Below are 11876 nucleotides of genomic sequence, written 5' to 3'. Positions count from 1 at the left end.
ATGCCGAGTGCCCCTTTTACACCCTGATCATCATCCAAAGGCCCAACTGACTCCCTGGCAGGTCTTCAGCTTCTAATGTACTTAAAGAATTTATTATTATTACCTTTTATTATTAACTTTTGTGTCTCTAGCAAGTTTCTCCTGAAATTCTGTCTCAGCTTGTCTTATTAAAGTTTTACATTTGCTTTGCAAGTGTTTATGCTCTTTTTTTATTCTCTTCATTAGGATTGGACTTCGACTTTTTGAAAGAAGCCTTTTTTCTGATCATTGCCTCTGCTACTCTGCCATTAAACCATGCTGGCTTGCTTTTAGTCCACTTTCCCTTTTTATTTTTATGATTTTTTTACATTTGTGGGATGCATTTGTTCTATACCTCCAATATGTTTTTTTTTAAGGCGTTTCCATGCTGCCTTCAAATTCCTTACCTCTTGGTAAGGTTGGTCTTATCAAGGAATTAAAAAGCTAACATGCAGAGATTTAGTAAAGGACAGTGCCTGTCTGATAAGAACTTTGCCTTGGGAACGACTATGAGATATTTTATAAGCAATATTAGTGCTACATGACTCTTCAGAATGATGTTGAAACAAATTTCTGTGCTGTGGGCTATTTGTCAGCATTTTATTACAGAGGTTTCCCAGAATGGACTGCTGCTAAAACAAGTATGCTGATGCTCTTCCAGTCTCTCTGCACCAATGAGACCGCACTTAAAATTGTTTTGTGTTCTTTTTCCCTGCCCTTAGAAGGGACACCAAGAATTCAGAGCGGCAGGAATTTAACATAACAGGAAAGGATAAATGCATAAGAACTTTTCACTTGCGAAAAACAGTGCTTAAGGGGGAGTGTGGCACTAATTATTTAAAAGCCAAAAGTGGAAGACAGTAGGCGTTATTAATAAATCAAGGAAAAGTGGATTAAAGCTTAAGCAGGGTAAATTTAACTTTTACATTTAAGGCAAATGTCTCCACAAAAGGACAATTGTGGAGTAGAACGGTTTGCTGAGCACTGTAATTACAGCTCAGATGGACTGTGTTCAATAATTATAGGAAGCCTACTGTGGAGGCAGGTGGTTGACTTGACCCCTGTGGTCCCGGCAGGCCTATCAGCTGTGCCATAAGGAAAAATGGTAATGTTGTATTATTTAAATGCTGAATTTGTTCCCATTCAATGGAGCTGCTGAGCAGCTGACTAAGGTAGCTTGTTGAAAGAGGGGATGTGCCTTAGCCCTTGTTCCCAGGTGTCTGTCTGATCCACATGGAGGAAATGCTGACAGAGGCACTCTTCCAGTATACCCCTTTCTTCAAGGTCATGTTGTTTTATTGGCTTTCTGGTCCTTTTGTTTCTAGGAGCTAAAAGCCCTGAATAAGGTGAAGTGCAGCAAATGGATCTGTGTGCTGGGAAGGAATAAAGTCACCTTCCCACTTGGCCTGTTCTTCCTTGCTCCCAATGGCTGCTGTTCCACGTTTTTCATGGGACTTAGTATCGAGGGATGAATTGGCTAGTGAATTTGCCAGACTTTCTTCTGCAAATTCCCTGCCATGCCACTACCTTTCCAGTCTTACGTGCAGGACTGAAGTGGGCCCAGTGTGACTGTCCTTTGTTGTGGATGGTAGGAGTTGCTTCTCAGAACTGTCATTGTTGAAGAGAGGAACTAGTAGGAGTAAGCTGAATGAAGCTTATCACCAACCCCAGTCTAACCTGGGGTCTGTGACAATCAATGATCAGAACTAGAATAGAAGAAACCTTTGTGTGAGACTTATTCTCTCCAAAGTCCACCCTTCACCCACCTGTCTTGTTGCTGCTTTGAATTTACTCCAGGCAGCAGGCTGACTAGGATGTTGACCAACCAGCTCTGTATGTGCATCTAGTGCCCTGTCAGGGTCATGGTGGTTTGTGACCAGCCTTTGAACTCTGAGGAAGAAGAGTCAGCAGAGAATGAAAGCTGAAATGAGGCTACAGCAAGATCTCTGCAGCAGCCAGAGACTATGATTATATAAGAAGTCAGAAGAACTATAAAGTAACCGGCAGTTTCCATCCTACCTAAGCTGACCCCATTTTACTTGGCTGCTTTGCCTTATAAGCATGATCCCCTGGTGTCCCCAGTGCGAGAGATCCCTTCTTGTGAAATAGAGTGTTGTGGAAATTATCTAGTTTTATATCCTTCCAGTGGAGGTACAGCACAGCAAGGTCTATAGAAATACTTTAGTGGGTAATTTCATTCCTTCTGTTATAGATACATGGTTAGCAATAATGACTTCCTTCAGATCTACAGCACTAACTGTGCTGGTGTCAAGGGGGCTTCACCCTGTTTTCAAAACAGTTCTACCTTCTTTTCTGGCCAGTCTAATCTTGGCAGAGGGATAGGAAGAGGGATCAAACCTTAGGCAAGTTGTTTGATCTAGTTGAGGAAACCCCCTCTATGCCCCCTTGTCCATAGACAAAGGATGACTAGGATGTTACTGTAGTATCTCCTAGGTGTTGAGTTTTAGGGTAATCCAGTTCCCATTCACCTCAATTGGATAAGCACTGCTGTGGGTGGAGAGAGGCAGTGCATCACTTCAGTTGCATGGCCAGTATGCATTGTGGGAAGTGAGGTTCAGCACTAGATAATGTGGGAGTGTGGTACACCGGTGTGTGCGAATCCAGCTGTTCCAGATTTTTGATGAAAAGTCAAAGCTTTCTGTGGAACTTAAACATTTTTCATGGAAAAGAATCTTAAGGCTCAATAAAGCCGAGTTCCCACTGAAAACCAGGTACAATGGAAAATGTTGGGGTAGCCTTGTTACATAGTTTTGCAGTGTCTCAGTTTCCCCCTTTAAAATGGGGATGATAATGTTCTATCTCACAGGACAGCTGTAGGGATAAACATCATGTCAGTCCGGAGTGCCTAATAAAAACATATATTAATGTTGCATATGTTTCTATCCAGTGACTTTTTCTATATTTAAAGATCTAGGTGTCACTTTTCCCTGGTAGTCTATTAGCATGTAAATGAAGATGAATCCTTTTTCAGGCAGAGTTGCTCAGCTGTGAGGCACAGGTGTTAAGAACTGTAGGAGATGCATATTAAGGCCAACAAATAAAGCTATCCAGCTAGGTAGAGCTCAGGCCAGTTGATCACACCTGTCACTTTCATCCTGTCCAGTGAACATAAAACAGGAGAGAGAAGAAGAGCATGTGCAAGCCTTTTGCTGTGGCAAGTATGTGCGGGTGTAGTCTGGGTTGTTCAAGGGGCAGTACCCAGTCATGCTGTTCCAGCTGCAGACTAGAGCCTGGCTAGTGACTACATTTCTCAGTTCCACTCCTGGATCTCCCACCCAACCTCGACCCTGGAGAATGTGATCTGTTAATTCTCTTTGCAGAGCACTTACCACTAGGTCAGCCCAACTGCCAAATGGTGCACTACAAGAGATACAAGAGCCAATGGTGCACTACAAGAGCCAAGCCTCTGCTCACCTATCTCTGCAGCTCTCAGGCTCCCTATTGGTTGAAAATGAGCATATGTGAGTGAATAAGCTAATAAAACTACCACATCCCCAGCCACAAGCCACTAATGCCCAGGGAAGGCAACTTAAGCGGGAATTTATTGCAAGTTGCACAGCCTTGGCCCTGATTCCACAGCTGGATGCTGGGGGCAAAACATGAACTGCTCTTAAGATGGGCTAGATCAGCATAGAGAAGTGATCACATGCTGTGGTGGTCTCTGCTAGCAGTGGACTGTGTTCCAAGACCCAGAGATACCCAGCACCCTACCTAGACCCCTAGTGGCCCTCAGCAAACTTTTAGTATTGAGCCCCACTTCGCCAGAGATGATTCTAATGTTATAAAAGTCTTAGTCTGTCTGTCTGTCCATAATGCTTTATTCACACTCTGGTTGGCTGTCTTGGCAGCCAATCAGAGTATTCCAAGAGCATTCAGACTGCAGGTGGCAGTGGGGCTGTGGCAGAGCACTGCCATGATGGCAGAGACAGGGGATGGGTGGCAGGGAGCTAAGGCCTTGCTCCTCCCCCCACCCTGCTCCTGGGAGGTGGCAGTGATGGAGCAGACAGAGCGGGGGACAAAGCCAGCAGCACTGGCCTTGCCCCCCTGCCCCCTGTTCCCTGCACGTGGTGGCAGCAGCATGGAGTGCTGGGTCATGGCACTTTGTCTGCACCTCCCTCCCCCTGTCATTCATGGGGAGGGGAGGCAGGCAGATGCAGGCCAGGAGGATGGGGGGATGTCATGCCATCCCACTACCTTTCCAGCCCTGAGTTGCTTGATAAGAGATTTTTCTGCACTGAAGCGAACTCTTCCTTGCTGCATGGGTGCAAGAGCTAAGATGACCAGCAGATGGCAGCAGTGGCTCACTGGTTAAGCATGACTCCTCCGCAAACAGCAGGAGCACTTGAACTCAAGGACACTCAATGGTATTTGCATGATATTTGATAGAACAATGTAGGGAGACAAAAAAGCTCAGGAAGACATTTGGCTGCAGCATGAACATTGCCAGAGCTGGCTGGATTCCCAATTCCCAAAGTAGAAATAAAACTCCTACGGCCTTTGATGGCAAGAAGAGCTTCACAAAGATTGTAAAATGTCACTGCAAGACAGCTGCAGTTGACAGGCCCCAATCAGACAAGTGAAGCTGATGTCCCCCTGATGGTGTTCTAACTCCGCTGTAGTCCCTTTGATTTACTGGGGCTTAGAGTTCTTACTGGGCTTTGTGATTGATCATGTTTCAAATGTTTCATGTTTTATTCACCATGCAGCCACTTCCTGTAAACTCCCAGGGCTAAACATCATAGTTCAAGCCATGCAGAAGGGTGTCCTTGGCATCTAAGATTAGTGTTTGGACACAAGGATCCCTTCTATACAAAACAAATGCTACCCAGGTGTCTCTGTTGCATTGCACGGGGTGTGAGTTGAGGGGAGAATTTGTCCTAATATGAGTAACTAGTTGCTAGTGTTACTGCAGTTGAGAAAATACCCCATTGTGATAGGATCTGTACAGACTAATAGTAGGAAATGGTCCTTGTCCCAAGGAGACAGCAATCAAAATAAACAAGATCCATAAAGGAGTTAGAGAGGGAGGATTATTGTAAAAGAGAGAACTGTACCATCAGAAAACTGAGAGCTACATCCTGTTCCACCTGTTGGGCATCTAAGTGGACTTAGCTGCATGAGCATGATTTTGCTTCATCCTGTTTGAGTTCCTGAAAACCTTGTATTAGAAAAAGGTGGGTGGGTCCTCTAGTGCCCTGCTCTTGTGTGACTGAATTTTAGGCTAAGATGACAGTGTGTTAGAAAAATAGACACATTAATGGATTTTAAGGGACTTGGACAGGGCAAACCAGATGCCTGACAGGTGAACTAGGACCTGGCCTTAAGTAACTTACCCAAGGTCACAGCAGAGCTTGGAGTTGTACCTATATCTGAATTTCAGTCCAGAGACTATCCCACTTCTCTTCTTTCTAGTATATCGTAAGTCTTTATGTCAACTGTAGTATGGGAGCAGAGAAGGGAGGAACAGGCCCCAAATGGTGGTTCAGCCTAGTTTGGGGGAACATGTAGACCTGTTGTGACTTTTATTGCAGCCATAATTTCTCTTATGCCTTATGTAGTTGGTATCTGTTTTGAATCTTTGTTTCCCCTGTAATGAAGAGACAGAGACAGCCGTCACATGTGTGTGGAGATGCTACTTGCTACAGGTAAGTCCCCTACACTGTGCTCTCTCTCCCCCAGGGACCTTACGTATTTCCTTTCTTAGACTGTCATTCTCTGAGTTTCAAGGACAGCAATGCTGAAAGCCTATGCTTGCTCTTTGCAGTGGCAAAGCCCAGTATTGCTTAGCATTTATAAGTAGCGCTTTACATCCTCAAAGATGTAATTGTGTAACAACAAGAAGCCAGTCCAAGTTACTGTGGAACAAAAGGGGCTGGAGTGAAAATGCTGCAGGCCTTGGACTGCATCAGCTAACACCAGAGCTGAACAATGGGGTGTTTAATGATTACAAAGGAAACGCGTGAGCCCTGAATGGCAATGGAATCTCAAGGATCCACAAATTCTCTTTCTGAGTGGCTCGTGTCCTTGTTCTCTAGGTCACTTCCAGGGAATTAAGGGAAACTGAGCGTAGAGGAGAGAAGGGCCAATGTAAGTGGGAGAGATTTCCACAGGTAGAGAGATCAGAAGCCATCTAATCTGCAGTTCCCACAGCATTATTTTGTCAGTATCTTGTAAGCTGCTCTGCTTGGCATTCTGCAGCTTTAAATCACTACCTTCCATTCGTCCTTGATTTACTAAAATGCCTGGGAGCTCCTGCCTCCCTCCTGGGTCCTTTCAAGGCAGATTTGGAGCATAGCACTGAAAGACAAGGGTTTGTTTGCATTTACAGTGAAACCTGTTAATAAAGGACACCAAAGGGACTGCTCTTTTCCTGGCTGCTATAGCAGATGGCCAGATAATGCAGTGCGATTAATTCAGAGAAACTCCTGCCGGGGTTGAGATTTTCTTGCCTGGTAGGAAAGGTGAGCTCGAGCTTTGGTGGGCCTGTTCATTTCCCTGGTGCCAATGTCTGGGGATCATTAAAGCCCTTGACAGACAGTAGTGACCCATACACCCCCTGTGAGGGGAGGGAGCCTTGGGAGCTGATCAAGGGCACAGATGGAGTTGGTGGTAGAATTTGGAGGGTAGCCTCAGCATGGGGAGGGACATAGGGAGATAGGATGAGGTTGGTGTCAAATGAGAGCTTTCTCATAGGGAGTCACTGTCTTGCTATGTATGTGAGGAAGAGTCTCAGGGTATCCTGGAACCTCCCCATGTTTGTATGAGATTAATTTGTCATTACATAGGGCTGCAGAGCTCTCTTATCCATTCCCAGCAAGAGGGGAAATCATGAGGGTGAGAAAATCATGGGGAACAGATTTCGAGTTGGTCTCTGCCCACGTCTCAACTTTTAGGCATATTTTTGGGCCCATGTGAACCCCAGCAGCCCCACTGAATGAAGAGACTTTGCAGAGTCCCAACAGAGAGTTAGTCACAGAACCCAGGAGTCCTGAATCCCCGTTGAGAACATGTCCCCGGGAGAGCTTGGTGTGCCTTTGTAAAATAACTCTCCATTTGGGCAGCCAAATTTCTACAGCTGCTTAGCCATCACCTATGGAGCTCCATGAGGGTATGGACTCCTTTTCTCAACGTCCATAGGACAGTTGATATGTTGGGCAGACGTAGGAGATGCTCCCCGCATCTTGCTTATTTCAAGGAATGAGGGTAAGATCCAGGTATTTGGCACAGCAATCCTTATTCTCCTTGCTTTGTTACCCAAACAAAGGAGTGAGCACCTGTTTGAACTTCATGTGAACCTTGGTCTGGTGAACCTGCTATTTGTGGACTTTGATTAACTTGTCCACAGTCATACTGTGCATATATAGGGGATGAGTCAAACTGAGGGCCTGGACATATGACAATTACACCAGTGTGAAAAAGGAGTAGAGCGGAGACGTTTAGCCTTCCACCAGTGTAACTTACTGGAATCCAGTGTCAAGGTACTCTGGGGAAAAACAGAAATAAAAATATACCAGCGTACGTGTAGCAGGCTTACCTTTTCGGACCTTGGGTGGAGTCCCAGGATTGAGGGTCTGCTGTTTGATTGGTGGAGTCCGCCCCCCAATTTGGAGGCAGCACAAGGGAAGCTATGCCCCACCCATTTTCGAAGGGAGGGGGAAGGAGCTGCTGGACCTGGATCGGAACTGCAGCAGCCGGGTCCGGAGACCTTTGGGGGTGGAGCTCCTGAAAAGTATAAATGGGGAGCATGCTCAGCAGGCTGGGGGAAGAGATGCAGCAAGGGACTTAAGAAGAGTGGAGCGAGAAAAGCTGGGGAGCTCTCCCCCAGCGGGAAATAGGCCCAAGGCTCCTGAAGCCACTACTGGAGAAGCAGCCTTGGGAGTGGTGCGAGACCGCTCGGGCTGTGGATGGTGCCCAGGGATGGTGCACGGAGACCTGGACCTGGGAGCAGTGTGAGACCACTCAGGCCCATCACGGTGCGTGGTTTGGTGCACAGAGTCCAGGCTTTGGGAGTCACATGTGGCATTTCAAGCTTGCAACTCTGGCGGGTGGTTGGGTGTCACAGTGCGCATTTTGGCACACAGAGCAAGGGCTCTGGGAGCCATGAGCGATGGCTGGAGCCTGCAATGCCAGAGGGCCGGCGGGTCCCACGGTGCGCAGGGCGGTGCATGGGCCCGGGCCTTGGGAGCTGCAGCAGGGAGGCTCAGGCCCGTAAGTCCAGCAGGCGGCCGGGCAGGGAGGTATGCAAGTGGTGCATGGAAAGCTGGCCCTGGGAGCAGGTCGAGGCTGCTCAAGTTAGCCCCAGCTCTAGGCCGGACAACCAGAGCCCTGCAGTGTGGTTCAGGATTAAACTAAAAGAGCCCCGGTGCCCAGAGCAGGGCCTGGGAAGGGGAAAGACCCCTGGTGTGAGGCTGGGGAGTCGGAGCCAGTGAGGGCTTGGCTCCCATAGGAGCTTCCTGCGTGCACAGGGCCCAGAGGGAAGAACTGTCAACTCAAGGCCAACAGCTCCAGGAGGCCTGAGATGGCGTGGGAACCCAGAAGCCAGATCGACAGCCCCCAGAGGAAGGACCGTGAGTTACCAGAAACCCGGGTCCTGCAGGGGAGGTGCCCCCGGGCAAGGGACCCTTGGGGGAATGGGCCTAGGGGGAGAAGACCCTATCCCATTTGAGGGACCAAGTGGTTGGAACCCAGATAGGGTGCGTCTGATATCTATAGTTATGTTTCCTATTCGGTATCTAGTGGTGGTGGTGGTGTTATAAATAGTTGGGTGTATTAATTCTGTGTAATGGGCTCTGTAAGGATGTCTTTATTAGCTATAATCCACTTGTGGTATAAACTTACTGCATTGACTGTCCTGGGATTCCCTTCCCCTTCTGGGCCTGAGGCATGGGTCCTTATCCAAATGCCCTCCCTAGGGCCAACTTCCTCCAGCTAACAGACCTTTATATGTATATTTGTATCTATATCTGTAATTTATATCTATCTTAAAAGAGTTTTATATATATGTATATATATGTATATATATGTGTGTGTGTGTGTGTGTGTTGGTAACTCAATAAATTGTACATAGTTAAGAACTCTGGGTGTGGGCTAACTCTATAGAGGACAGAGGGATCCACTCGAAATTCTGGCACCCTCTCACAGCACCCCCTCCTGCCTACCCGTCCCGTCCGATTGAGAATAGGGCCCACCCTTGGGTGTACCCGGGTTACATACGTTACAACAGGGTAGGTGGCATGTGTCTGCAGTTACCTCAGGGTAACCATTTGCTCAGAGCACAGCTGATTAACTGATCCTCCACCTCCTAGAGGCAGGGTATTGCAATAGCAGCCTTTTGCAGCAGCTTCTCCAGGATAACTGGTTGTCCGTCCACTCCAGATGCTGGTGTAATTTCCATCAGCGTACAGAACTGAGGTAAATTACCCTGGTGTTAATGTGAAATTAGACTTGGCTCTCTGTCTTAGCCCTACATCTACTATTGTGTTGCTGCTCTATCTAGTCTTCTATGCATTCTGTCAAAGTTGTCCATCCTTGTCATGTGTTGTCAGTACCTCTTCCCCGTCCCAAGCCCCACTGTATATATGAACAAGGTCTGGTAGCCTCACAGCTCCAGTACATAATGTTGCTTTGTTTCTTCTTCATCTGCTGACTTTCTAACTCTCTATTACTATCCTCTACTGCTAATACTAGGTCACTGAGCAGCACTGTCAGAGATGGGCTTTGATCAACAGGATGTCTCCTTTGCCTTTCCAAAGCACACTCCTTGAGTTTCAATAGCTGCTATTTCAAGCCACCCTTTCTTGTGTCTTTTGAAAAAAAATGCATGGAAATTTTGAACCCCTGTATGAATCTTCTTAATTAGACCTTGTTCAGCTGCCTTCCCCATTTGATCTCCTTTAATTATGTATTGCATTTTTTCCTTTTGCATCCTCAGTTTCTTTCAAGTGATTATTTTCTTCCGTTTTCCTTCAGCTGTGTCTAGCTCAGTTTTGTTGCAATTAATGTCCTTTTTCCCAAGTTGTTTTTCTCTCATTCGGCCTTTTGTTCTCTGCAAGATCTCCCTGTTCACACAGCTATCACAGCTGAACCTTTCCTGCAGTTTCTCTTCCTGCCTGGCAGTTCTTAGCTTTTTCTTCAATTTTTGCACCACAGCTAGTTTTCTTTGTGATCTCTTAGGGTTTTTCTGTTTTGGTTTTTAGGGCTTTTTTTCCATTTTTTACAACAGTTCACGAGTGCATCAACTCCTCTTCAGAATTTGTGCAATCCCAGGAAACTGACTTGAACTCTCATCTCTCTTCTCTTGGAGGATATGCCTACCCAGGGTGTGACTGTCATGGATTTCCTTTAAAAATGCAACATGTTCACTATGGGGCCCAGGAAGGAACAACTTATTTCTCTTTTTGTAGGCAGATACAGTCAAATGTTGTTCCCATGGCAGATAGTTGGAAAGTTTAAATGAAAATCAAATGATTGCCAGTTTCTCGGTGGAAAAACGTTACTCTTCATTGAAAAGAAACACCCCAGACTATTCAGAGTTAGCAGCTGGTCCATACTTCAGTGGAAGGTCATGCCTCTGTGGTGGGCTCACCACCTCAGGTTCACCAAAACATTTATTTAGAGTAATTGAGAATAGGCCCACTTCTATGGGCTTGTCTACATTAAAGGACAGCTGCTACCCTAGCATTGCCAGCAGAGCTGTGGAGGCAGAGCTGCTAAGACAATAGATGCCAAGCTGGCCAACAACCTTGTTTGCCACCCCAGCTGCATCCAGATGTGGGTTTTTGCTGGCACAGCTACACTGGCTAGGGCTGACGTGCTCTTGTCGATGGTTGCCTGGAATTCTGCAGGGTTCTCCAGTAGTTACTTCAGGCCTTGAGGCATACCACTCTGCTATGGATGATTCATAAAGGGTAAAATTCAACCCTGTGAAAAACTGGTGCACCACTTCAGTCCTATGAATAGACTTTAAAGTGGCCCTTTGGAGAAGAATTGTTCTGGCTCTCACTGATTTCAGTGGGATACTTGCTGAGTGAGATACTCCTCATTCTTCTCCCGATTAGATTCTTCTACTGCCCCCGTTTTCATGGCATCTGAGGCTCTTCACTCTGTCTCTGTGGATTGATCCCCCTAGCACCTGTGAGGAAGGAAGTGCTGTTGTCCCCATTTTGAAGATGGCAGTCAAGGACACAGAGGAGTTAAGGTCTAATCCTTAAAGGGCCTTTTCCAGCAGAAACTTAGGTGCCTAAATGGTCAGGTCACAACTGAAAAGACATTTGGAAGATTTCAGTGGAACCAGAATGTTGGATGTTAGTTTGCAGGTTCCTTGGTGGATTAAAGCAGGGAAATAAACTTCAGTTTCATGTGTTTCAGGCTGTGGGGAGATCTATCCATTGCACCACAGTGAGTAAGCATGACAGGAGATGGGTTGACTATAGGATGGAGCACATAGGCTAATCACCATGGACTCCTTGTTTTCCTTTTAATAGTTTGTTCTTCCCCTTCAACTTCAGCTACTGTCCCAGAGCTGGGGACAATTCGGACTAAGGTTCCAAAGCATGCAGTCAATAGGATCACTTCATTGCATGGTAAGTATCAAATGACTTGACCTTAACTTATATAAGTATGTGGATTTGTATTGAGGGGACAGTGGTTCAAGGTTAATTAGAAAAAGAACCAAGCACCAGTGAAAGACACTGAGCTGACAGATCTGGAATTTAAGGTTAAGGCTTTGCATGCCAATGAAGGCATTTAGACACACAACTCCCACTGAAGTGTGTAGGAGTTATGTATCTAAATACCCTAAACTATCACCCTTGAAGTTGTCTCTGTCCCTTTAGAAA

This window comes from Alligator sinensis, unplaced genomic scaffold (genome assembly GCF_000455745.1).
Source record: "Alligator sinensis unplaced genomic scaffold, ASM45574v1 scaffold1420_1, whole genome shotgun sequence".
Classification (NCBI taxonomy): Eukaryota; Metazoa; Chordata; order Crocodylia; family Alligatoridae; genus Alligator; species Alligator sinensis.
Note: the sequence above shows the minus strand (reverse complement) of the source record.